The sequence below is a fragment of the Cricetulus griseus genome, chromosome 5 (genome assembly GCF_003668045.3).
Source record: "Cricetulus griseus strain 17A/GY chromosome 5, alternate assembly CriGri-PICRH-1.0, whole genome shotgun sequence".
NCBI classification, from domain to species: Eukaryota; Metazoa; Chordata; class Mammalia; order Rodentia; family Cricetidae; genus Cricetulus; species Cricetulus griseus.
Genome location: NC_048598.1, coordinates 71,018,487 through 71,044,736, shown reverse-complemented (window position 1 = coordinate 71,044,736; position 26,250 = coordinate 71,018,487). Strand labels below are relative to the sequence as shown.

At 40.1% G+C, this 26,250-nt stretch overlaps 1 pseudogene; it reads right to left on the bottom strand.

Annotated features, from left to right (window-relative positions):
• Window positions 1-2,285: 2,285 nt before the first annotated feature.
• On the bottom strand, window positions 2,286-6,555 carry LOC118238933 (annotated as a pseudogene).
• Window positions 6,556-26,250: the final 19,695 nt, after the last annotated feature.

Genomic DNA, 26,250 nt, shown 5'->3' with positions numbered 1-26,250 from the left:
GTGGGGAGAATCTAGGAAGAGTAGGGGAGGGGAACTGAATAATTTGTGTGAAAAAAATCTATTTTCAATAAAAAAATCATGTATTTGGTCAAAGTGTATAAAACAGTGGTTACACCACAGAAGATGCCTTAATATACTTAGTAGAATAAGTCTTATCTCTGACCACAAGCTAATAAAGTTTAAAATTAACATATAATGGAATTACAAATATTTCCAAGTTGATACAATTTGAAGATAATCTATGATATCCCTAATTTAAAAAAAAATCAAGATGGCTTTAATTATTCTCAAGTATACAAAATGTGAAAGCAGCTGCACTTAAGCATGAGGTTAAAGTTGAAATCAAGAAGAAAGTGTGAAGCATTTAATGACTTAATAGCTATTGAATCTTACAATTTCAGAATGTATACTTAGAGGGGAAACACTGAAGCTAAATGTGTTTGACATAAAAGCATTAGAATGAATAACTGAACAAGTGTTTGTCTCAAGGAACTTGATAAACCTCAAGCAAAATTGTAAAGAAATTAGAAAATATATTAAGAAAGATATCACAAATCCTTAGAGAACAAAACAACACAGTTACAATACCTGGTAAGAGACCTGGCTAAATCCACAGCTCAAAAAGATGCCAGAAACAGTAACAGAAGTAAAAGAGGGAGGGAGGGAGGGAAGGAGGGAGGGAGGGAGGGAGAAAGAGTAATATTACCAACTTAAAAGGCACTAAAAGAGAAAGATAGAGAGACAGACATATGGGGTAGGGGACACAGAGACAGAAAATAATAAAATAATCCTACGGCTCATATTTCAATGGTTAAAAATATTTGGAAATTATTTCAAGAATAAATAGACTGCACATCAAGAAGCTTTTAAACATTAGTCAACATATAAGGTCAAGAAACACTACCTATTAAAATTGACATGAAGAAAGGAATCCAGAGCTGGAGAGGCAGCTCAGCAGTTTAGAACAGGTAAGGCTCTTGCAGAGGACCTGGTTTCAGTGTCCCACACATGTTAGGCAGCTCACAACCTCCTGCAGCTCCAGTTCCCGGGAAGTGGATGCCTTTCAGGCACCCATACACTTATGCATTTACACACACACACACACACACACACACACACACACACACACACTCACACACACACACACACACACACACACACACACACACACACACACATATATATATATATATATATATATATATATATATATATATATATATTAGATCTTTAAAAAGAAACACTGGCTTCCAAATGGAAATGAGGAAAGTGACACAGGAGAGATAGAAAAAGTGCTACTGAAAACACAAGAGCACTTCTGGGTAAGAAGACAAGTTAGACCTCACCTCTTAGTTAGCTGCCAAAGGACCTATTAGTTACACTTGAATATTATTATTTTGTGATAAAACACCATGGTCAAAGTCCTTTATAGGAAGCTTGATGTTGGCTTACTATTCCTGAAGAATAAGAGTCCACATGGCAGAGAGGCACGGCAGCAAATATCAAGTATAGTGGCTGGAGCAGGCAGCTGAGGATCATATTTTCAACCACAAATACAAAGCAGAGAACAGAGTGGAGCTGAGGAGAGGCTATAAGCTCTCAAAGCCTGACATTAGTGACCAGCTTTCTCCAGCAGGAGGGATCCACCTCCTAAATATTCCACAACCTCCCCAAACAGTGCAACCAACCAGGGATCAAGTGATATCTGAGCCTATGGGAAATGCTTCTCACTCAAACTACCATGTAGGATAACAAAAGTCAAGATTATTCCAAGGAGAGGAAGAGCTTGGAAAAGCACAGAAGGAATGAAAGAATACCTGAAAACTGCAGGGAGGAAATGACAAGAAGGAAGAGGGGCTAGGCTTCAGCATTGAAGCTCACTTCCAGAGAGAGGTGCCATACTGCTGACTGTTGCTGTGATGAAGTGTCAACCAAAACAACTAGGGGAGGAGATGATTTATTTGACTATACACCCCAATCAGTACCCTACACTGAAGGCAGTTAGGGCAAGAATTCAAAACAGAGCAGAGTCGGGAGTATAGAGGAAAGCTGTTCATTGGCTTGCTCCTCGGCTTACTTAACCTGCGTGCTTCCTTCCTTCCTTCCTTCCTTCCTTCCTTCCTTCCTTCCTTCCTTCCTTCCTTTTCTTTTGTTCTTCTTTTTCTTTCTTCTTTTGGAGGTGGGGCAACTTTAAAATTGCATTTATGTGCAGAAAACTTAGAGGAGTATCTTAAACCCAGCTCAGTGGCAAGATCTTCGCCCTTTGTTTTTTCCAGTTTGTCAATTCAAGCCAAAAATTTTTGAACCAGGACTCTGCCTCTCCAGTGGTGGCAGATCTCACTGTATCTGTTGTTGTAAGTGGTCCTGTTAGCTTCCACCAGCTTAGCCAGAGCACCTTTGTCTTCCATGTTAACCTGGGTGAAGTTAACACTGGTGCCTGTTTTCCTGTAGAACAGCCTCCCAGCCCAGCCTTCCACTTAGTAATTAAGTAGGGCAACCCCAGCTTCAGACAAGAGAATGCAGGAAGACCACTAGCTCAATGGTGTTTACAGCACAGGTGATTACCACCAGATGAGACTCCTTGTTCTCCACCAGGGTAGTGACCATATTGAATCCTGATCTAAGTTAGGGCATATCTGAGTGAGGGTACCCCCTTTACCAGCAGCCCTCTTCTCAGCATGGGCCAGCAGCCTTTGTTTCTTATGCTCTGTCTCTGGCCTGTACTTGTAGGCAAGCTTAGGCAATTGGGTAGCTATTTGTCAACCCAGGGTCTGGGAGAATTGGTTAATGGCAGAAGGTACATGGGGCCACCTATAGAGGACAGCCCTTTGCCACTGTAGCCTTATAGGGTGAGGCCATTTGACAAAGAAAGTGAAGTCAGTTTGGGGGGATGAATATCGTATCTAGCTGTTAGATCTATTTTACATATAATTCTAATTTATGTCAAGTTGACAAAACCTAACCAGTACCTAACTGATGCCTTGTCAGTTTGACACACAGACGCATAACCATTAAACCTTAACTATCCTTTCTGACTTATCCCCAAGATCTCATGTTATAATCACAATATAAAACAGACTGTAATTTTCAAAGTATCACAATCTCTTTAAAAATTTCAAATACATTAAAATTTCAATCTCTTTACAATATCCAAATGTATCTTCCCAGATGAGAGATAACAGGAAAGTACCTAAACATAATAAAAGCAATATACAGTGAACCAACAGCCAACAGCAAACTAAATGGAGAGAAACTCAACATGATTCCTCTAAAATCAGCAACAAGACAGGCTGTTCACTCTCCCATACCTCTTCAGTATTGTACTTGAAGTTCTAGCTAGAGCAATAAGACAACAAAAGGAGATCAAGGGGATACAAATTGGAAAAGAAGAAGTCAAACTTTCACTATTTTCAGATGATAAGATAGTTTACTTAAGTGACCTGAAAAACTCTGTCAGGGAACTCCTACAGCTGTTAAACATCTTCAGCAAAGTAGCAGGATATAAGATTAACTAAAAAAAAAAATCAATAGCCCTACTATATACAGATCATAAACGGGTTGAGAAAGAAATCAGAGAAACATCACCCTTTATAATTAGCCACAAACAACATAAAATATTTGGGGTACCACTAATCAAACAAATGAAAGACCTATACAGCAAAAACTTTGAGTCTTTACAGAAAGATATTAAAGAAGATACCAGAAAATGGAAATATCTCCCATGTTCTTGAATATGTAGGATCAACATAGTAAAAATGGCAATCTTGCCAAAAGCAATCTATAGATTCAATGCAATCCCCATCATAATACCAGTACAATTCTTCACAGACCTTGAAAGATTAATACTCAATTTTGTATGAAAAAAATGACCCAGAATAGACAAACAACCATGTACAATAAAAGAATTTTCAGAGGCATCACCACCCCTGACTGACTTCAAGCTCTATTATAGAGCTATAGTCCTGAAAGCCATTTGCTACTGGCACAAAAGCAGGCAGGTAGACCAATGGAATTGAATTGAAAACCCTGATATTAACCCTCACACCTACTAAAACCTGATTTTTAAGAAAAAGGCTAAAATTATACAATAGAAAAAACAAAGCATCCTCAACAAATGGTGCTGGCATACTGGATGCTGGCATGTAGAAGACTGCAGATAGCTCCATTATCTATCACCATGCACAAAACTTAATCCCAAATGGATCAAAGACCTCAATATATATCTAGCTACACTGAACCTTTCGGAAGAGAATGTGGGAGGTACCCTTGAATGAATGGGTACAGGACAGAGATTTCTGAACAAAACACCAGTAGCACAGACACTGAGATGGACAATTAATAAATGGGACTTACTGAAACTGAGAAGCTTCTGTAAGGCAAAGGACACAGTCAACAAGACAAAATGGCAGCCCACAGAATGGAAAAAGATCTTCACCAACCCCACATCTGACAGGGGGCTGATTTTTAAAACATACAAAGAATTCAAGAAACTAGTACCAAAACTCCAAAAATCCAGTTTAAAAAGTGTGGTGCAGAACTAGAGAATTCTCAATAGAGGAATCTAAAATGGCTGAAAGACACATAAGAAAGTGCACAACATCCTTATCAATCAGGGAAATGCAAATCAAAACAACTCTTGAGATATCATCTTGTTCCTGTCAGAATGGCTAAAATAAAAAACACCAATGATAGTTTATGCTGGAGAGGTTGTGGAGAAAGGAAAACACTCCTCTACTACTGGTGGGAGTGCAAACTTGTACAGCCATTTGGAATGGTGATTCCTCAGGAAAATAAGAATCAGTCTACCACAAGATCCAGCAATTCTACTCCTAGGCATATACCCAAAATATACACATTCATACAACAAGGACATCTGTTCAACTATATTCATAGCAGCATTATTTGTAATAGCCAGAACCTGGAAGCAACCTAGATGCCCCTCAACTGAAGAATGGATGGAGAAAATGTGGTACATTTACACAATGTAGTACTAATTCAGCAGAAAAAAAACAATAGAATCATGAAATTCACAGGCAAATGGGTGAAACTGGAAGAAACCATCCTGAGTGAGGTAACGCAGTCACAAAAAGACAAACCTAGTATGTACTCACACATACATGAATTTTAGACATAGAGCAAAGGACTGCCAGCCTACAATCCACACCGCCAGAGAAGCTAGGAAAAAGGAAGACCCTAAGAGAGACATACATGGTCCCCAGAGAAGTGGAATGGGGCAAGATTTCCTGAGATACTTGGGAGCATGGCAGGAGGAGAGAGGTAGTTAGGAGAAAGAGAAGGGGAGAAGAGGAGGAGAGAGGAGGACATGAAGGAGCAGGAAGATTGAGTTGGGGGAAGAATAGAGGAGAGCAAGAAAAGAAATACCATCATAGAGGGAGCCATTATAGGTTTAAAGAGAAATCTGGCATTAGGGAAATGTCCAGAGATCTATAAGGATGACACCAACTAACAATCTAAGCAATAGTGGAGAGTCTACCTTAAATGCCCTTCTCCAATAATGAGATTGATGACTACCTTATATGCCATCCTAGAGCCTTCATCTAGTAGCTGATGGAAGCAAAAGCAGATACCTACAGCTAAACACTGTATTGAACTCCTGGAATCCAGTTTCAGAGAGGGGGGGAGTGATGAGCAAACGAGTCAAGACCAGTCTGGAGAAACCCACAGAAACAGCTGACCTGAACAAGGAGGAGTTCATGGGCCCAAGAGTGATAGCTGGGAAACCAGCTTAGGACCATAGGACATACCCAGACCCCCTGAACATGTGTGTCAGTTAGGAGGCCTGGGCAATCTATGGGATCTCCAGTAATAGATCAGTATGTATCCCTAGTATAGGAATGCACTTGGGAGCCCATTCGACATTGAGGGCTACTTTCTAAGCCTAGACACACAAGGGAGGGCCTAAGGCCCTGCTCCAAATGATATGACAGACTTTAAAGATCCCCCAGGGTGGGTGAGAGCAGAAATGGGATGGGATATGACGTTGGTGCAGGGCAGGGGAGGAGGGAAGAGGAAACTGGGACTGACATGTAAAACAATGTAAACATTGTTTCTAATGTAAATTTTTAAAAATGGGGGAAAAAGTGTCTTCTTTAACTTTGGGCTCCTGAAAATCCAAAATAAACTGTGTACTTTCTTGTTCCAAAAGTGAAGAACCATGGCACAGTTTTGTTTGGGTCAAAGCAAAACAAAATTCCAACAGTGAATCAAATCCAGGAACATAGTGTCCAGGAGACACCCATGATCTTCTGGGATAAAAGGGGCTTGGACAATTCCATTTCTCTGGCCCTGCCATTCGCAATATATACATTACCTCATAGACTCGGGGCAGCTCCACTCCACATCTACCACTCTATTTGGTCCTCACCTGACATTCCTACCATCTCCCATTGTCTTTCCCTAAGCCCCTTTCCCTCATTGCTTAGGTCCCTCCTACTTCTTGGCTTTCCTGAATGCACACAGAACCTTCAGCAGTTCCTCCTTTTCACATCCTATCACAGCAGCTTCTACCTGGACAAAGGTCTTTTCATACACCATATGTTTATCTTGGTCTTGCTGGACAAGCTACTACATTCACATATTAAAATAACTTTCCTTTGTGCATTCCTAGTTTCAGAGTTCAAAGAAGGAGCAAGCCTGTGATTATTTCATGCCTGAGGTGTCGAAGCAAGTCCTCTTATCTCAGAGGTTCATTTGTCACATTGCAGGCAGATGGAAAGGTGTGGCCACCATGCTGGCACTTTGATAGATCTTCGAAGCCAGAGTTCTTCCTGGAAGCAATGTTTTATCTGAAGCATATGACTGAATTAATACACAGGTTATACCAGCTTTCCTTTGACATTTGGGTATAAATACAGCAAGATAGAATTAAAACCAACTTTCCCCTGAGACTAGGTATTCTCTGATAGTGGCTCTACTCTGTATTTTCTGGTATTGTGAAGGAAGTAGACGTCACAGAAGATTTTGCTCATGATCATGGGCCAAGTACATGCCCCACACTGGGCACCTGCCATCAACAGGACCTCTCACAGAATAAGCGCTTCATTACCTTTCTACTAAGCTACAAGTTCATTAATGAGCTATTAGTTTATCCAGTCACTTAATTCTCTAAGACTTTATCTCTTTGAAAATGCAAACTGAATACCTTAAATGTAATAATGTCTGTGAAAGTAAATCATACCAAGATATGGAAAAGAGATAGGTGGTCCTCCCTGGAAATGCCCCCCACAGTCCTACATCACTTGCTTGATTCCAGATTAAATCAAGTTGACATTGAAGAATAGCCATCCTAACACCAAGCCAGTTCATCATATGGAAACCTTATCCATGGCAGAAGTTTAGTTTCACTTTTAACTTGAGTAAACTTGTTGGTTAACTTCTCCTCCTTGAGCTTCTCATAACTAGGTTTGGGTCTATGACATGTGACCTCTCTTCTGTTGCCAGTCCTTAGATGGGTTGCTTGCAGGAACAAAGCCTTTTTCTACTTGAATGGAGCTGTCCTTGTGTTAAACCCCAGGAGGTTTTCACACAGGAAGTCAGAATACTTTAGTGAGTACCAGGTCACCAAAGGAGACACCATTGTGCCTTGAAAACAAGAAAAAACAATGAAGAGTGTCATAGAGAAAGGGTCAGACAGGGCTCTTCCTGGAGCTGTTTCTAGATGTGTTCCTTCTGTTCCAGTAGAACATTCTCTTTTAAAGTTGTTTCTATTACATTTATTTATTTTCATGAGTGTGTATATGTGTGTGTGGCATATAAAGGTGTGTGTATATGTGTGGTATATGCAGATGTGTGTGTTGTGGTATATGCAAGTGTGTATTGTGTGTAGTATATGCAGGTGTGTGTGTGTGTGTGTGTGTGTGTGTGAGAGAGAGAGAGAGAGAGAGAGAGAGAGAGAGAGAGAGAGAGAGAGAGAGAGACGTGCATATACTTAAAATCAAAGCCAGATGTCAGGGTTGAGCATCTTCCTCTCTTTCACTCTCCACTCTTCTCACTGAAGCTTGAGCTCAATCTTTTGGCTAGGGTGGCCAGCAGCAAATTCAGGGATCCACCTGTCTCTGTCCTACCCAGGCCTGAGTTACAGAATTGTGCTGTGACTCTCAGAGTCTACATGGGAGATCTGAACTCAGTTCCTTATGCTTAAATATCAAGCACTTTAACTTTTGAGCCATCTTCCCAGCTCTGTTTTTAAAGGAACATGCAGGATAGACTAAAGTGTCCTTTGTTGCCATCATAGAAACAATTGCACTATTATTTTCTAGTATTTTATTCATTTTGCTACTTTCATAAGTAAGGACTATCAATGCATTTCATTCACACAGACAGACAGACAATCTCATTAACCCAGATGAAAGAGTGTGTGTCTGTAGACTGTTCAACAACCTTGTTTGAAATACACTCTTATGGTACCCTCCTCCAACATCTCTCTGAGATGACAAGAGAATAAAACATAACTAGTGAAAAGTTACTGCTACCTCTCTAGCAAATTCAATTCCCATGTCTTTCCCCTAGCTTTTGGCAAGGACACCCTATGTCCTAATCATTATTGTAGCTGTCCTGCTTGTAGAGTAAGGTTTGACTTGTACTCTGTCCTACCTCTGCCTTGGGCACAAGTTGAGGCTGATGAGTAGGAGTGGGTTTCCTAAACATGGAAGAAAGAATAAACAAACCTGTCAGGAGGGAAAAAAAAACAATATAATCTATTAGAGGTTTTGATCATCCTATTTGTCACAGAGAATAACAGATGCACTATTGCACACAGCACTTAGAATTCAGAGGCCATCATTGCACAAATGACAAATGATGTTCCTATAATTTACCATTTGTCTTTTTTTCACATAGTTAAAAAACCATCATTACGAAAAATCATGACAACTTGCCAATTAAACAGATCCACTCACCCATAGATGAAGCATGCATCTTTTCATTTTGCAAATTAAGTTGGGATGGGAGGGAAGGTTGAGAATGAAATGCATAGTAATGTATTGGAAACCTGAATAGGTACACATTAAAATAAAACAACCCCACCCGCATCTGGTTCATCAGAGCCACTCAGAAGCCAACTTCACTTACAAAATACCAAAACTTTTCTATTTCCTTCTTCATAACAATCTTACTTGTAAAGCTAATTAATTGCTTTCTTTCTTTACTTTTATTGTGTCAGAGGAAAACTGATATAATACACATAAAGGGGACAAATTAATTTTACACTGTATGCAGAGGTAATTGGATTGTAAATGTGAATAAAACCAGTAGTTGTATGATGATGAAAATGAGCAGAAGAAGAAGCATTTTCTTGCAGGAGGGTGTCATAAAAAGAGATGAGCATGCAGGCCTAGGGAGATGGCTCAGTGGGTAAAGAGCAGCTATACAGCTGGAGGACCTGAGTTCTATCTCCAGAATTGATGTAAAAAGCCAGATGTGGAAGCAACATAGTGGGGATGAAGGGATGGAGACAGGCAGATCATGGAGCTGATTGCCTGGCCAACTCAGCCAAATCCATGAAGGCCAGGTTCAGTGAGATGCCTATCTCAGAACAAAAATTGAAGAGTGATGGGGGAAGAACTAGATATCAACCTCTGACCTTCATATGCACACACGTGTACATACATCTTCCTGAACACTAACCTACAGCATATACGCATGCACATGAAAAAGAAGGAAGATGAGAGAGAGAGAGAGAGAGAGAGAGAGAGAGAGAGAGAAATAGAGAGAGAGAGAGAGAGAGAGAGAGAGAGAGAGAGAGAGAGAGAATTCACAATGTGACAACAGATGGTAGGTTTGGAGTGTGCACAGACTTGAGAGAAGGCCTTGTCTGAAGTCATATCACAACCAGCCCTGAGGAGAAGAAGACGACAAGTTCAATGGTGACTTCTGTAGCCAAAAATTTGAAGGGAGCACCCTAAGCAAATGCAGCCCACCATTGTTCATGAGCTTACAAGGAGTTGGAAGCTCATGAACCATTACATAATGTTTTGTAGTAGAAACTGTCAGGTCCAATGGAAAATCTGTTTCCCCAAATTATGGTAGTTAGAAAAAAGCCAGCATTCTTCAGGATCTTGTGAAGCTGGTCCTCTTCTACTAAAAGAGCCATTTCCCTTATCACTGGCAGAAAGAACAAATGGTTTTCTGTGGTGCTTATTAGAATGCCAAAGCACGTGGTGGCCTCCAGACTCCCTCAGTATCACAAGTGCCTACTTGTTATATATTCCAGAGTCCAGGCTGGCGTCCTGGCTCTTCTCAGCTCCCCCTACCCTAAGCTTCCTCCAGCTCAAGAGCTTCCCTTCCCCCAGTTTACCATTCTCCTTGTAACCCTGCTATTTCAGCTATGCTCTCCCTCAGTCTCCTCTGTATCCCCTCTCTATTTGTCTTCACTTCTCACTTTTCCCCTCTATCTCTCCTCTCATAACCTAGTTCAGTCTGCTGGCCATGCTCAGTCTACTTCTTTTTCTCTCTGCTCTAGACTCCTCATGATGCCTCTGGTTGTTATCAGCCTCGTGTCTACAATAAAAACCTTCCCCTTAACCAACCATGGAGTGGCCATGTCATCAGTTTATACAGAACTTTCATCCTTTTCTTGGCATACAGCTCTTAATTTTGGAAGAAGCCACCCTTTGTGTCATACAAAATAAAGCAAAGACCATTTGTGAAAGGTCTCCGGTTGGTGCTCAAGAGCAATGCCAGGGAAGTGTCCTCTTGAGTAAATGATTTAATGGAATCGTTATTAGTACTATAGAAAGACAACACTGGGAGAGGGGCTCTAAGGAGAATTCAGGACCCAACACTGGAGACAGACAGCATGGTAAGGTCTCTGATAAGAGCCTCATGAGGCAGAATATGGGATAGCTTCTTATAGGTCTCAGAGGAAGATGAGGTTTCATGCCACGTGCTTGAAGTTTACAGTACCTGTTGGTGGTCAGACTATCTCTAAGTCTCAGGTGCTGGATAGGGGATGGGAATATTTACATTTTGAAGAAGAGAGTAAACAATTTTGTTTTATGTGAGTTAGAAGGTGGGAGAAAGTGGGCAGGAGGGACACATTTGGCATTTTATGCATAGGGGCTGTGCTACCAGAAGCCTGAGCCTGTAAACTTCCTTGGAGAATGGGAATTAGAGTGCTTATAATTCTCCTACAATTCAGACACCTGAGCTAATCTGTTAGAGAGCTTCAGTAAGAACAAAAGAGTCACAGTCAGGCTTTTGGTAAAAGGCCTGGCATCTTAATAGCAACAAAGACAAGAGAGGCTATTGTGTGTGAATATGGCCTGGGTTGTCCCTAGCCCCAAACCTAGCATTTCGTTTATCCATTTACTCTTCCTCCTCCTCCTCCTCCTTCTCTTTTTGTGGGGGTGTGTATACATACATACATACATATGACTGGCCTGGGTCTCACTATATAGACCAGCCTAGCCTGGAATTCATAGAGATTTGTCTATAAGATCTAATTCATAGGGTTCTTGTGGGGCATTGTAAAGTAAATCCTGCCTCCAAGGTGGATTCTCAGCTTCCAGTTTTTGTTGTGTGCTAAGTTGGGCTGGAGATTTATTTTCTTTCTTCATATGTTTATATGGCATAATGCCCAAACTGGTGCCCAGCCTCTTGGAAAAGGATGTGGTCTGCAGATACCATCCCAACGTGGGTGTTAGCAGAAATGTGTCCTTGCCGTCTGTTGGAATACAAGATGTGCCAGCTATGGTTATCATAAAGGGCTAATTAATTTGAGAATGGACAAAGTCCAGAAAAGCAGAATCTTCGTTTGCAAACAATTGTGTTACAGCCAATGCTTTAACAACAATAAAATCCAGATTTCTCCAACTCATTTTTTTTTGTTGTTTTGTGACAATGGGATTGTCATGTGAGGCAAAATGTCTTCAACATGGATGAATCTGCAAACGGACACTTAAGCCGTGCCTCAGCATACAGTAGTGTAGAGTTCCCACTAGTCACATGACCCTTTTCACAGAGCTGTTTCAACCTCCCCTGGGGAACTAATACAATGCAGACTCAATCTGAAACTTGGCAAAATTGGCCCAAACACACACATTTGTTTCCTTTCAATTTGTTCGAATGCATCTCCAACACAATCAGAATCCCTGTGCAGTTGCTACTGGACTAGTTAATTAGCAAGCATAGATAAATATGAAAAGAGAAAATAAATTTGCTGTTTAGAATGAATTTTGTCAGTTTGGAGCAAATATTCAGTGACACAATTCTCCATTCCTAAGCAAGGAGGGGGTGATACATAATTTCCAAGTCTTAAGGGGACAAAGGATGCTATCACCTTTACACTTAGTAGGTGTGCTCTTCAGTTTTAATTGTCAACTTCACACAGCCCAGAATCACCTGGGGAGAGTGTAGCTACATCTGGGGAGAGATTGTCTTTGTTGTTAATTGATGCAGGAAGTGCCAGGCCACGGTGGGCAGAACCATTGCATGGACTGCTGACCTGGGTATAAGAAAATGATCTGCAAGCAAGTGGTAGTAGGGGTGCATTCCCTTCTCTCTTCTCTTGAATGTAGATAGGATGTGAGTGGTTGCCCAACTCACTGCCTTAACTTTACCACGGTGATGGACAGCAACATGGGAAAGGAAGCCAGAGTATTTATCACAACAACACAAGTGAGACAAGAGTAGTGGTCTAAGATAAATAGAAAACTGAGAAGACATGCATACAAAGTTGGAGCTGGGACCCTAGTGCTTCCTTGTTTTTTTGACCAAACTCCCCACCAGAAGAAATTCATAAGAGGAACGGTTTGTTCTGACTCACAGCTTAGCAGGGGATACAGTCCAGCATGGCAGAAAGGACACGGCAACAGGGTGTCCCTGAGGCAGCTATTCTCACTATGTCTGGAGTCAGGAAAGGGTACATTAACAAGGATAGGGCTGGGCTGTATAACATCACAGTCCACCCGAAGTGACTCATTTCCTCCAGCGATTAAACACACCTCTTAATGGATCACCAGCTTTCAGAAACAGTACCAACAGCTGGGGCCAAGTGCTCTAACACATGAGTTGATGAGGGAAATTTTACAATCAAACTTCACCACCACAGGCCTGCATAGTGGTTTACAGAAATTCCCTAAAGAACAGGGGTGTCATTTACTAGGGTATGCCTCTTCCTTTCTTAACTTCCTGGGACAAATAGTGAAGTTGAATGGATACAGACAGCTTCATCCTCCATCAGGATGAGGAAGTCTGTAGGCACAGATCATCTTTATCCTCACCTGATACCAAATAAAGCCCTCTTTTCTTTGTACCACATTCCAACTTCACTTTACCCAGTTCTCAAGCTCTGTTTTAACCTTTAAATGCCTATGCTCTTATCCCCTCTCCTTTTCCCATTCCACGACTTGTGGATGCGGAAGTAAAGCCTCAGGCTCTTGAAAACTTGATGGGGGCTCTTTCTAGACTGTCTAAGCTATAGTTGTCCAGGGTGATTTATTCTGTATTGGAGTCCTGCATGTTTAACCTCTCCTTCCAGGACACTTGCATGGCTAAGTTAGCAAGTACCCAAGCCAGGGAACAGAAATAACATTGATCCCAAATGTCTCACACTTAGTCAAGTCACAGGAGGGTTAGATACTCCTCTGTTCTTTCTGTGTCACCATGTGGATTATCAAATGTAAATAGTTGTGTTTGAAATAATTACATATAAAGAGACTCTGGGCAGATGACCCAGTGGATATGGTGCTTGCTGAACTGAGTTAAAATTCCCAGTATGGACATAAAAGCTTAGCATGATGTGAAGCACAGACAAGAGAATTCCTGGAAGCTCGAAGGCCAGCTAACCTGGTACATGCAGAGGCAAACAAACAAGGAAATCCTTTCAAACACAGTACAAAGTGAGGACCACACCGACGGTTATCTTCTGACGCCCATACTCATACCATGGCATGCATACACCTGCACGGACAAAAAAGAACACACACACTATATGCACATCATAAAATAATTGTATATGGAATTTGTCATTTTATCAGTAATAACCAAAACAGATGAAAGATTTAAGTAGAATTCATGAAGGAAATTTTCAATGATTCCTACCCACTTCTTCACATTGAGAGCTAAGGATGGGGAAAGGTTGAGTCCCATTTTCTATGACTGTAGCAGGAAGCCACTGGGCTTGAACAAAAGCAGAGAATGAGAACCACTGGGCTAGAAAGACACACAGCTGGCAAGGGCAGTCAGTGAGGCTGCCTAATTAGCACCTGGAGGAGATCAGTGTGCAATGTAATGGGTCATGGTTTAAAAAATACACAGCAGGGAGAATTACAGAGTCTTTGTGACTGTGGATTCTGAGACTCGCTCAAGCACAAGGGTCAGTGCCCATCCATTTTGTCCTTCATTACACTGTCTCTTATAACTGATATTTGTATTACATTTCCAAATTCAGGCAGAATAGGTCAGTTATGGCTCTGTGACAAGCAGCCCTGAGTTTCAGTAAGTTCCTCCATGAAATATTCATTTATCCCTCACAAAATGCCAGAAGAGATCATCTAGGAGCAGTCCTTCAGTGGAATAGAAGGACTTATAGGGAATCAAATACTGGCTTTTGAGTTCCCATCTAGAGGCAACACAGTATACTTGTAAAAAAATACCAATTGTCAAATGGGGAAGAAATTTCAGTTCTCTTATATATGCAGAAAGATGTGGGCCAGAACCTAGTGTGTACCAACAGCCTGAATAACATCACAACCTCCAAACAGTAACACATTTGGAAAATAGAAATTTTATACACAAATTGAAGTGGTAGCCATTCTGAAAAGTACTGAATCAGAAAGTGGGTTCCAAGAGCTTCTGGTACAGATGCTTGTGGATGTTTGTCTTGGTTGGCTGTTAACATAAAAGTGTCAAATCAGAAAAGACCTTAGCTTTTGCAACCTTCCCTCATCTGGGAAATATCACACAACCATTTTTGGTCATGAGACTATTTCACTGACAGGTCAATATTAAGAACACATTTACTCTGGGGAAATATGAACAAATGTCTGTCTAGTCTTTTAACATACACATAGTCCATATAAATTATATTTAATTCTATAAATTCTATGTAAATCATGTTCTATTATTTATAGACATAAACAATGTAAGTAGTATATAAATGTCGTACTATTCTACCCAAGTCTGGTTTAGTGAACCAAGAGTTTTTGGAATTACTTACAAGAACACAAATATAAAGACGCAGCATCTCCATAAAGCCCACCTCAGCATGAGAGGCAACTTATGGAAGCTGCATCCCTGGAATTCTCTGAACAACCTATAGGTGGCTCCACTAAATGAATACCAAATGTGACAGGGAATCATGTGACTCCTGTAGGTCTCTGAGCTCCATCAACTTCCTAAGTTCCTTTGGCTTCCAGAGTGGCTTCCTCCTGTTTTAATTAAAAGAAATAGCTACTCAACACACTCTTAAGTAACTATATGTTAAACGATGTTATTAAACCTGTCAACCCAATTTAACAATTCTCCAATATAGTGGTCCACAGAGTGGCTATACCAAGGCAGGGCACATAGCACATAGACTACAAGCCTTTGACATCTGAGCACTGGCTTAAAATTGATAGACAGATAGATAATAGGCAGGTAGATATCATATAAATGATAGATTGATGAAGGATTTGTAGGTGATATATAGATAGATTGATAAAAGATGATTATAAGACAATACTTGAAAGATGATACAAAATTATGTTCATAGATACATAGGTACATAAATATATAATCTATAACGTAGATTGATAGATGGATATATATTACAGGTAAATAAATGATAAATAAATAAATGATAAATAGATATATGAATTGATTTCAACCCAATGGATTTGAGCTTAGCCCCTCATGTGCCATCATAGCAAGTAAATTTATCTATCAAGAGCACATCACTCACTCATCCCACTCAGCCTGGACACACATAGTGAGTTGGAAGACCTCTGAATAGAAATGACATTTGGCTAGGCCCATTTGAGGACAGTCATTAATATTGCTAACGGGCCCATGTGTTAAATTTGGCCCAACAACACAACCAGATGCATCCTCCCAGGCAACCTGGAGGCCTTTCTAATGATGCCTCTAGGCCAAGAACAGTGCATCTGCTTCTATTCAGGCAGCCTGGCCACTTGGCTAGAAACAGAACATCATGGCAAGTACTATGTCCTAGGGAAGCTTCATTTCATGAAAAATGAATGTAGCTCGGGGCTGAGTCCTGCAGCCAGATCTGGCCTACAGATGGTGTACTTCTTCTAATGACAGGGGAAGCTATTTGAAGGGTAATCTAGACCAGCTTCTGAGTTAACTAAATTCAACAAGATTTTTTATACAGTCATATGTCCACCTTGTGTCTGGCCTTGTGTTATGGCTAATCTTGATTATCAACTTGATGAGATTTAGACTCATGGAAACAAATGTTCAGGCATAGAAGTTTCTAGACTGTGCTACCTGAAGTAGGAAGTCCCACCATACTGAGAATGGTTTTATCCCATGGACTGAGGACGCAGACCAAATTAAGATGAGAAAGTCAGCTGGTCAGCAGCATTCACCTCTCTGCTTTTTGACTGAGGACACAATGTGATCAAACACTTACTCTCCCTTCCTGATGGACTGTACCCTCAGACTGTGGGCCGTAATAAAGTTCCTTCATTCTTACATTTATTTTGTTTGGTATTTTGTGTTCAGTACTAGAGAAATAACTCCTGCACCTTAAGATAAGGAAAATGAGAAACTGAAAACTCAGAATGATGAAACAAGGTTCCCTTTGGCAAGAGTGTGATAATAGAATCAGACTGCATGAAATGAGAGAAGGAAGTGCAACTCTATTGCTCAAGATTAAGATCTTCTAAGATTTTACTAGGGAATTCAAAGACATTGTTCCTTATAGCACCTATAGTCCTTCATCCTACTCCTCAGATGAGGACACCAAAACTGAAAGGTTATTTGGCTTCATTAATGGTCTAGCAGTTGATGGAGTCAACATTGGAACCTCTGACTCTGATGACCATGTTGCTAGATTTTCCAAAAGACAATGAGCTGAGTTCCAAAGATAGGTGGAGTATATGACTAATAAATATGAAGCATTACTACAGAGCATGACAGACATCTGTCAACTTTCTTAGCCTTTCCAGAGAACTCATTTAGCCTTCATAGCAACATGCAAATTAGCTGCTAATACAGCATTTGTTTTCAAATAATGACACATGCATAAAGAATTTGAGTAAGCAATTAGCCCAGAGTTACATAAGTAAATAGAGGAGGTGTGGGAATCTGATCTCTATGAAGGTTTTTGCTTTTTGCCTGCTATACTACATTAAATAGTATAAGATTGTATCAGGTCACAGATTGTTTCCCCACAGATTGCCCAGACCTTTGTTTGAAGGTGTCATTGATTTTTTACATTCTGGCTCAAAGCAGGAGTTTCCCAACTTAGTCATCTATGCTCTTTGCTCTCAAGCTCTAGAGAAGGAAATCTTAAAAGCTTAGTTGTAAATAAATGGAGATGAGAGAAATGTGAAAGACAGAGACGAAGAGGATAAATGGAGAGATGATAGATAGATAGATAGATAGATAGATAGATAGATAGATAGATAGATAATAGGTAGATAGATAATAGGTAGATAGATGTATAGATACAAATAAATGGATAGATAATAGATAGATTGATGATAAATACATAGATGATAGATAGGAAGATAGATAGATAGATGATATATACATAGGTGATAGCTGATTTATCAATAGATAGATAATAAACATTATAGACAGACAAATAGATGATAGATATCTAGATACATAGATACATAGATTATAGACACATAGATAGACAGACAGACAGACAGATAGATAGATGGATATATGATAAAGATGATACATATAGAGATATTTAAAGAGCTGTGTAGACTGATGAACACATAGATATATAAACACATTGACATATATCTATATTTAATTATGTATAATGTATACATATAGAGGTACATATATTAATACATAGATAATTGATACCAAGACTTCTAAAACTGTTCAAAGGAAGAGGGGACCAGGTAAGAGAGCCAACTGTTCTACTCCCAATTGTGCACCCCAGAGAAGTGTCAAGCATTCACATAGCAAGGCTACCTGGGCCTGTATATCCCTCAACATTATTGGTAATTGCACTGTGAAAGTTTGATACAGAAATAACAGTGCTGTTTGCTTTTAGAAACTTCTAATTTAGACAGGTCTACTGTTGCTGACCACTGCAGGAAGAGGATGAGAGGACCTGAGCTGAAAGCTGCAGAACATGGCTGCCTTTGGGGATTCTGAAGTGATTCCTAAGAGACTTCTCCAGCACAGTGGAATTACTTTCTCCATAATACTGATGAAGAGCTTAGATTCAGATTTATTATAACTTGGAATAAATAAAAATATTTTCAGATATAAGATAAAACCTGTGTCCCAAAATGAAATATTTAGTCAGAGTATCTGAATAATAATCCCCTTCCTTTTCTAATATGTTCTCTCAGACTTATTCAGGAGAAAAGAGAAAGGAAGGAAACTACAAAGCCACAGAGAGATTCAGCATTGGATGAAAAAGAAGAGGAATAGCAACTGTTTTCCCAAGCAATGGCATCAGATGTTTTGCTTCTCAGGAGTGTGCGGTATGTCTAATTTTTCCATTAAGACTTTCACAGCAGAGACCAAATCATCACTTCAGCATTGAGTGCTGATGAGGTGCACTTGCTTGGTTAAAGGAGAGGAAAATGAATATGTGTACTTAACACTTTTATGATTACACATTTTAGTGATGAGACGAGGGTAACCATGGCTTTGTGACAGCTGTAAGGCAATTGGTTCCACTGAGAGGAGATGACACATCGAAATGCAAGGAGCAGGAAAGCAGAAGAGGCTTCCCCAGTAATTGGAATCCAGGCAACAACAACACGGTATTATTGAATGCTTGCAGCTTCTTAAGGAAAAGATCCCCTTTCTATCTGAAAAATAAAAGCTCACTTACTGTGGAGTAGCCATGACCTTACCCAAGAGGAAAGAGCAAAATTAAAGTTTATCTCACCTGAGTGCATTTGCCTTTGAAGCAAGCATGTTCGAAAGTCTGTGCCATTTCTGGCTAAAATTTCTCCTCACCGTTTCTGTTTCTTACAAAAATCACAAAATTTTCAGTTGAGGGGCATGTCTTAGGGGTAACTTTACATACAATTTTGCATTTTGTGGATGGGGAAGTAGAAACATAATAAGTAAAATAGTGGCTGGCAAGATTTACCCCCAAGTCTGATGACCTGAATTCGATCTCCAAAAACCATATGGTGGATGGGAAGGCAGGCTACTGCAAATTGTCCTCTGAGATCCTTTCATGTGACATGGTTTGCATGTATCCACACATGTAATGCAAGTGCATTCAAATATGCACGTTTGCTCCCCCATGCATAGACACAGAGACAGACATCCATGAACACAAATGCGCACGCACGCACGCACGCACGCATGCACACACACACACACACACACACACACACACACACACATACACGTAGTAAAGTGACTTGCCTGTGAATGTATAGTCAAGTTATGATTGTTCTTATTCTTGTATGTCCAGAAAGGAGAGAGCAGAAGGATAGTAACACACATCAAGTCAGAAAGGACTTCAAGAACTCAGGGATCAATTATTCTGGGGACATGTGGAAAATAACTGAGCAAAACAACAGCTAATAAAAAGTTATTGCCTGAACTAAAAATGTCTCGAAGGGCTGGGCAATGACTCAGTCAATAAAGTGCTTACTACTCAAGCATAAGGACCTGTGTTTACCCCTCAGAACCCATATTTAAAAAACAAACAAACAGCAATAAAGCCAGGCATGCACTTGGAACCCAGTGCTGTAGACGTAGGGACAGGAGGGTTCTTAGAGTTCATTGGCCCAGCCACTGTAGCCAAACTGGTGAACTTTAGGTTCAGTGAGAGACCTTGTGTCAAACAATAAGTGGTGGATAATTGAGCAACACACACTGACATCAACGTCTGGTCTCCATATACATGCACACACATGTGCACATGGACCCACACATACACATGCACACTCATAAACAAAGATCTATTGATGATCTTTTCAGTTACATTTTTATTTAAAAAATACACAAACAGTTTAAAACTAGCTTGAACTAACATTAGATTAACAATTAGTGCCTTTTCTCCCAGCTGTAACTTTAACTCTTGCTGTTGGTCTCCCCTTCATGGTATGTAGTACCTACCATTCATGATGCAAGTAAGAAGACCACCCATATTCCTACATTAGTAGCAACCCAGTTCAACTTTGCCAACTTTAGTAAAAAACAATACCTGCAATTCAGAGCTTAAATAATAGTCATGGGGAATAGCATTAATTTGTTGTTTAGAACATAAACTAACTCTTCTAGTCTTCTTTGTGTTGTTGTGATAAAACACTCTGACCAAAAGCAGGTTGGAAAAGGAAAGTCGTTATTTGGCCTACACATCCAGGTCACACACAGTCCACCATTGAGGGAAGTTATAGCAGGACTCAAGCAGAATCTGAAGCTGCAACAATGAAGGAATGCTGCCTGTCAGTTTTCTCTCTGATTAATGCTTAGCCATGTTTCACATATAGCTCAGAACCACCTGCCCAAGGAATGGTATTACCTTCAGCCCACTGAGTCCTTCTACATCAGTTACAGATCAAGACAATCCTTCATAGACATGCCTTTGGGCCAATCTGACCTGGTCAATCCTTCCACTTAGACTCCCTTCTCATATGGCTCTAGGCAACTTGATAATTATAGGTAACTGGGATATTAGCCTTGATACAAGAAGCCAGTTAGCATGATTGCCTAGATTTGGGTTATAATTGAACCCCATATCTGAAAGGCTGCATAGGAGTTTGGAAGACTCACTGACTGTGGGGCATAAAAACAGAACTTCTTGGAAGGAAAAAAATATATAATTGGAAGGAACACTAAAAAAATAAATGAAAACAGCTTGAGTCATTTTTTTTTTTGCAGAAACAAAAACACACACACAATTTTATGCTTAATCTTGTCTGTCAATTTGATGGGATTTAGAATCACCATGGAAACAAATCTCAAGCCACATTTCTTAACAATTATCTGGATTAGGTTAGCTGAGGTACAAAGGTTCATCCTAAATATGTGCAGCACTATGCCAATAGCTGGAGTTCTGGACTGAATAAAAATGAGAAAGTTGAACTGTGTAGCAGCTTTCACCTCTCCCTGCTTATTCAGTGTGGATGCAATGTGACCAGAAGCTCTAAATCCAGGCTATGATGGAGTGCACCCTTAAACCTGAGCTAAAATAAGCTCTTCCTTAAGTTAACTTTGTCTGGTATTTTGTCATGCAATAAAGCACATAACCAGTATATCCCTCTTCTTGAGTCACAAGTTACAAGTAGTCATTCATAATTACAATTATGCCCAACACTCCCCAGCATGCCATAGCCTGAAGAAATTTAAAAGTATGAGCTGCATGTGTGAGACTAACTCTGATAGATCACTTCCCATTGCAATAAGCTTTGATGCTAATATGTAGTTAATATAGTGAAGCACTACCAAGGAGACTTGTTTGTAACAGATGGTAATGTTAATAGCCAGGGTTTCTCTCTGAGACAAAACCTTATCAGAAGAAGGCTTCCTTTCCCAAATTTTGTCCCTACCTTGTTTTCCAGGAACAACAATGTGCCCAGCCTATTCGTTTAATCTCCAAGAAATCTCAAGAGCTAACCCTGCTTCATATTCTACATAGAAACAACTGATGCATTTATTGTTGCTTCTGTCATGAAGTTTCTCATCTGCATGGGTCCCACCACCCTTCTCAGCCCCAAATAAATACACAAAGACTTATACTAGTTATAAAACTATTGGCCAGTGGCTTGGGCTTCGTATTGGCTAGCTCTGGCTTAATTATTAACCCATTTCTATTCATCTATGTATTTCCACGTGGTCTTGGCTTACCGGAGAACAACTGACACTCACTCACTACCTGGGCTCTACATGTTGACTCAATCTGCCTACATTTCTCAGAATTCTCCTTATCTCCTACCCTGCCTATACTTCCTGCCTGGCCAACCAGCCAATCAATATTTTATTCATCAACCAATAAGAGAAGCATACATACAGAAGGACATCTCCCATCATCTATCTCCTCTTTTCTGTCTAAATAAAAAGAAAGGTTTTAATACAGTAAAATTACACATAGCAAACATTTGTCAAGTAAGAACTATACTTACCGAATTTAGTCCATTAACATTTAGCAAGATTTAAAGAAAATGTTCTATCATCTATCCTATCTTTGTTAGTCTAAAGTCTTATATATAACTTATCTTTTATCATAACTAATGAAACCATAGCCATAACTATCTATCTTCAACTCCATCAAAAACCACAGAAGGATAATATGTAAACTCTAGAATTGACAGAGACATCTTGCTGTCTGGTCAGTCACCCAAAGTTCCTCTGTAACACTGGAGAATCCATCTTCAGCACATAGGCCATAGTGTGTCTGTCAGACTTCTCAGCAAAGCGGGAAATTTGAAACTGTCTCACCTGTACTGGCATTTTGTCAGTCATTATTCTCTGTGTCCCACAGAATGTCTGGCAGACTCTTCAATGAAGCAGGAACCCTAAAGCACTGTCCCTTCTTGTTTTGCAAGTTCAGCAGTCACTTTCCTGTGGGTCCTGTATGTACACCTTATACACCATACAGGCAAACAGTCCAGGCAAGGTCATTTCTTGCCCAAATGGCTAGTTCTGTCATGTTGCAAACAAACCCCATAACTAGATTTGTCTATGCCCATTTTCCTCTCTGAAGTAATTGGTTTTGCCAGGAGCAGTTGTGTCTCTTTGCCATGGAAAACCCTACACCATTTTAATGTCATAGTCGGTAGGTCTTTGAAAGGTTTGAAGAATGCTTATCCAATTAAAATATACCACTATATATCTAGAAAACCTAACTAACTTAGGTTTTTATTATTATAGATGACTATATATAACCTGTATTTAATTATATATTATATTTTAAATGAGCTATGTAAACACAAAAACTAAACAAGAGGAGAAGTCATGTGTTATCTTTTAGCAGATAAAAGACACATAGTTAGAAAAAGATAAAGAGTAAAACAGATTCAGAGGAATAAAGAAAAACCTCTAGATGGTTTACAGTGTGTTTGAAAGTGTACATAGGGTTGGGAGAGAAAGGAAAGAGGCTAAAGTGGTTAAAAAGGAAATAGAGTGTTTGGTGTGGTGCTACACATCTTTAATCCCACACTCGGGAGACAAAGGCAAGCAGATCTCTGTGATTCCAAAGCAAACCTGGTTTACAGAATGAATTCCAGGACAGGAAAAAGTACACAGAGAAACCCTGTCTTAGAAAATGAAAAAATAAAAGGAAAAGAAATAGAGTAATTTAAAAAAACCAATCATACTTTATCACTGTCTACTCACTGAGTAGTTTCCTCCACAGCTATAGATCCCAAAAATCATCTCACAATAATCTCCCTACTTGAAAAAAAAAATGTACCTCACTGTCTGCTTCTCAGGGAGCCCAACTCATGTCAGGTAGTAGCAGAAGAAAATGTTCTAAAAATTATTTCAGATCTGAATTTGGTATGCAGCCTACATGTTGGTAGGCAATGAGAAACCTACACATGGAGATGTGAAGAACATGTATATCCATTGGAACGTAGTGACAGGATAATTGTTACAACACACATCAGTTATGGACTGGGTTGGCGCACTTGGGAAAGAGAACACTGATCTATGTAGGATATCAGATGACTAAGAAGCATGTGAGTACCAGCAATCATGAGAACTTCAGCTCTAGATGGAACCTGTTGTGAGCAATGCACACTTTATAGATACAGGAGATGTTGAAGGTGATTAATATCCAAATACAAAAGCTAGAGAACCTTCTTTAAGAGAAATATAGAGATTCCCAGCCTGATGTGGAATGATGCCAGCACTTTGGGAGCTAGGGAAGCTATAATATAATCTTGAGCCCAACCTGGGAGAGAGAGAGAGAGAGAGAGAGAGAGAGAGAGAGAGAGAGAGAGAGAATTTTAGCTGCTAAACTACACGAGTAAAGCTGAGTTGATGGCTCAAGCTTTAACAATGTTGGTAAAAGAGCTCAATAAGAGATTGAAGTTCCTACCTTATTTTGTCTGCTCAGATAAGGCTAGAGGCTGAAACAATCAAAAGCTACTAAATTCCCACAAGACTCATTGCCAGTCAAGAAAAGCAGGCTAATAAGATATTCACACATCAACCATTTTGTTTGTGTGTGTGTGTGTGTGTGTGTGTGTGTGTGTGTGTGTGTGTGTGTGTGTGTTTCCAAATATAACATACTCAAATGTGTGAACAAATTTTTTTATGTGTAAATATGAGCATGATTTATTATGAGGGACTTACTGACACAAATGTGGAAGATGCAGTGCAAGTCTGTTACCCTGAGGCAGGCTCCCAGAAGCAAATTCATTGGCAAGACTCAAAGCCCACTGTACACAGGTGCAATTATATGTTGTTCTCTTCATCCTTCAGAAAACACTACTCTGTTATTTTTTGTTGTTGTTTTTGTTTTGTTTTCCTTTTATTTAAGTTAGAAACAAGCCTGTTTTACATATAAATCCCAGTTCCCTCTCCCTCCTCCCCTCCCCTGCCCCCCAATAATCCCCTATCCTATCCCCTTTCTGCTCCCTAGGGAGGGTGATGCCTTCTATGGGGGATCATCAAAGTCTGTCGTATCATTTGGATACTTCCCCGGGTGTCTAGGATGAGACAGTAACCCTCTATGTGGAATGGACTCTGATCCATTACTAGAGGACCCACAGATTGCCCAGGCCTCCTAACTGACACCCATGATTAGGGGGTCTGAGTTGGTTCTATGGTCCCATGCTGGTTTCCCTGCTATCAGTCTGGGGCCCATGAGCTCCCCCTTGTTCAGGTCAGCCGTTTCTGTGGGTTTCTCCAGACTGGTCTTGACCCCTTTGCTCATCACTACTCCCTCTCTGCAACTGGATTCCAGGAGTTCAATTCATTGTTTAGCTGTGGGTGTCTACTTCTGTTTCCATCAGCTACTGCATGAAGGCTCTAGGAAGGCATATAAGGTAGTCATCAACCTCATTATCAGGGGAGGGCATGTAATTTAGCCTCTCCTCTGTTGTTTAGATTGCTAGTTGGTAACATCTTTGTAGATCTCCAGACATTTCCCTAGTACCTTATTTCTCTTTAAACCTATAATGGCTCCCTCTATTATGGTATTTGTTTTCTTGCTCTCGTCTATTCCTCCCCCAACTCAATCTTCCTGCTCTCTCATGTCCTCCTCCCCACTCATCTTGTCCCCTTTCTCTTTCTTCTAGCTCTCTCTACCCTCCCTATATGCTCTCAATTACCTCAGGAAATCTTGTCCCTTTCTCCTTCTCTGGGGACCATATATGTCTCTCTTAGGGTCATCCTTGTTTCCTAGCTTCTCTGGCAGTGTGGATTGTAGGCTAGAAATCCCTTGCTCTATATCAAAAATCCATATATAAGTGCTTACCATGTTTGTATTTTTGTAACTGAGGTACCTCAGTCAGAATGGTTTCTTCTAGTTCCATCCATTTGCCTGTGAATTTCAAGATTCCTTCTTTTCCCCACTGAGTAGTACTCTATTGTGTAAATGTACCACATTTTCTTTATCCATTCTTCAGTTGGGGGCATCTAGGTTGCCAGGTTCTGACTATTGCAAATAATGCTGCTGTCAACATGATTGAGCAGATATGCTTGTTGTATGAATGTACATCCTCTGGGTCCATGCATAAGAGTGGAATTGATCGATCTTGTTGTAGACTGATTCCCTTTTCCTCAGGATTCGCCATATTGATTCCAAAATGACTGTACAAGTTGGCACTCCCACCAACAGTGGAGGAGTGTGCCACTTTCTCCACATCCTCTCTAACTTAATCTGGATGTGTATTTTGATAGGGATAGTATTGAATCTGTAGATTGGTTTTGGCAAGATTGCCATATGGATTTATCTGCATTCTTCTACATGCCAGCATCCAGTTATGCCAACACCATTTGTTGAAGATGTTTTCTTTTTTCTTTTGTATAATAGAAATTTCATTTTTCTTTGTCAAAATGCTGGTGTTAGTAGGTGTGTTGGTTCATATGAGGGTTTTCAATTTGATTCCATTGGTCTATCTGTATTTTTTATGCCAATACTAAGCTGTTTTCAGCACTATAGCTCTATAA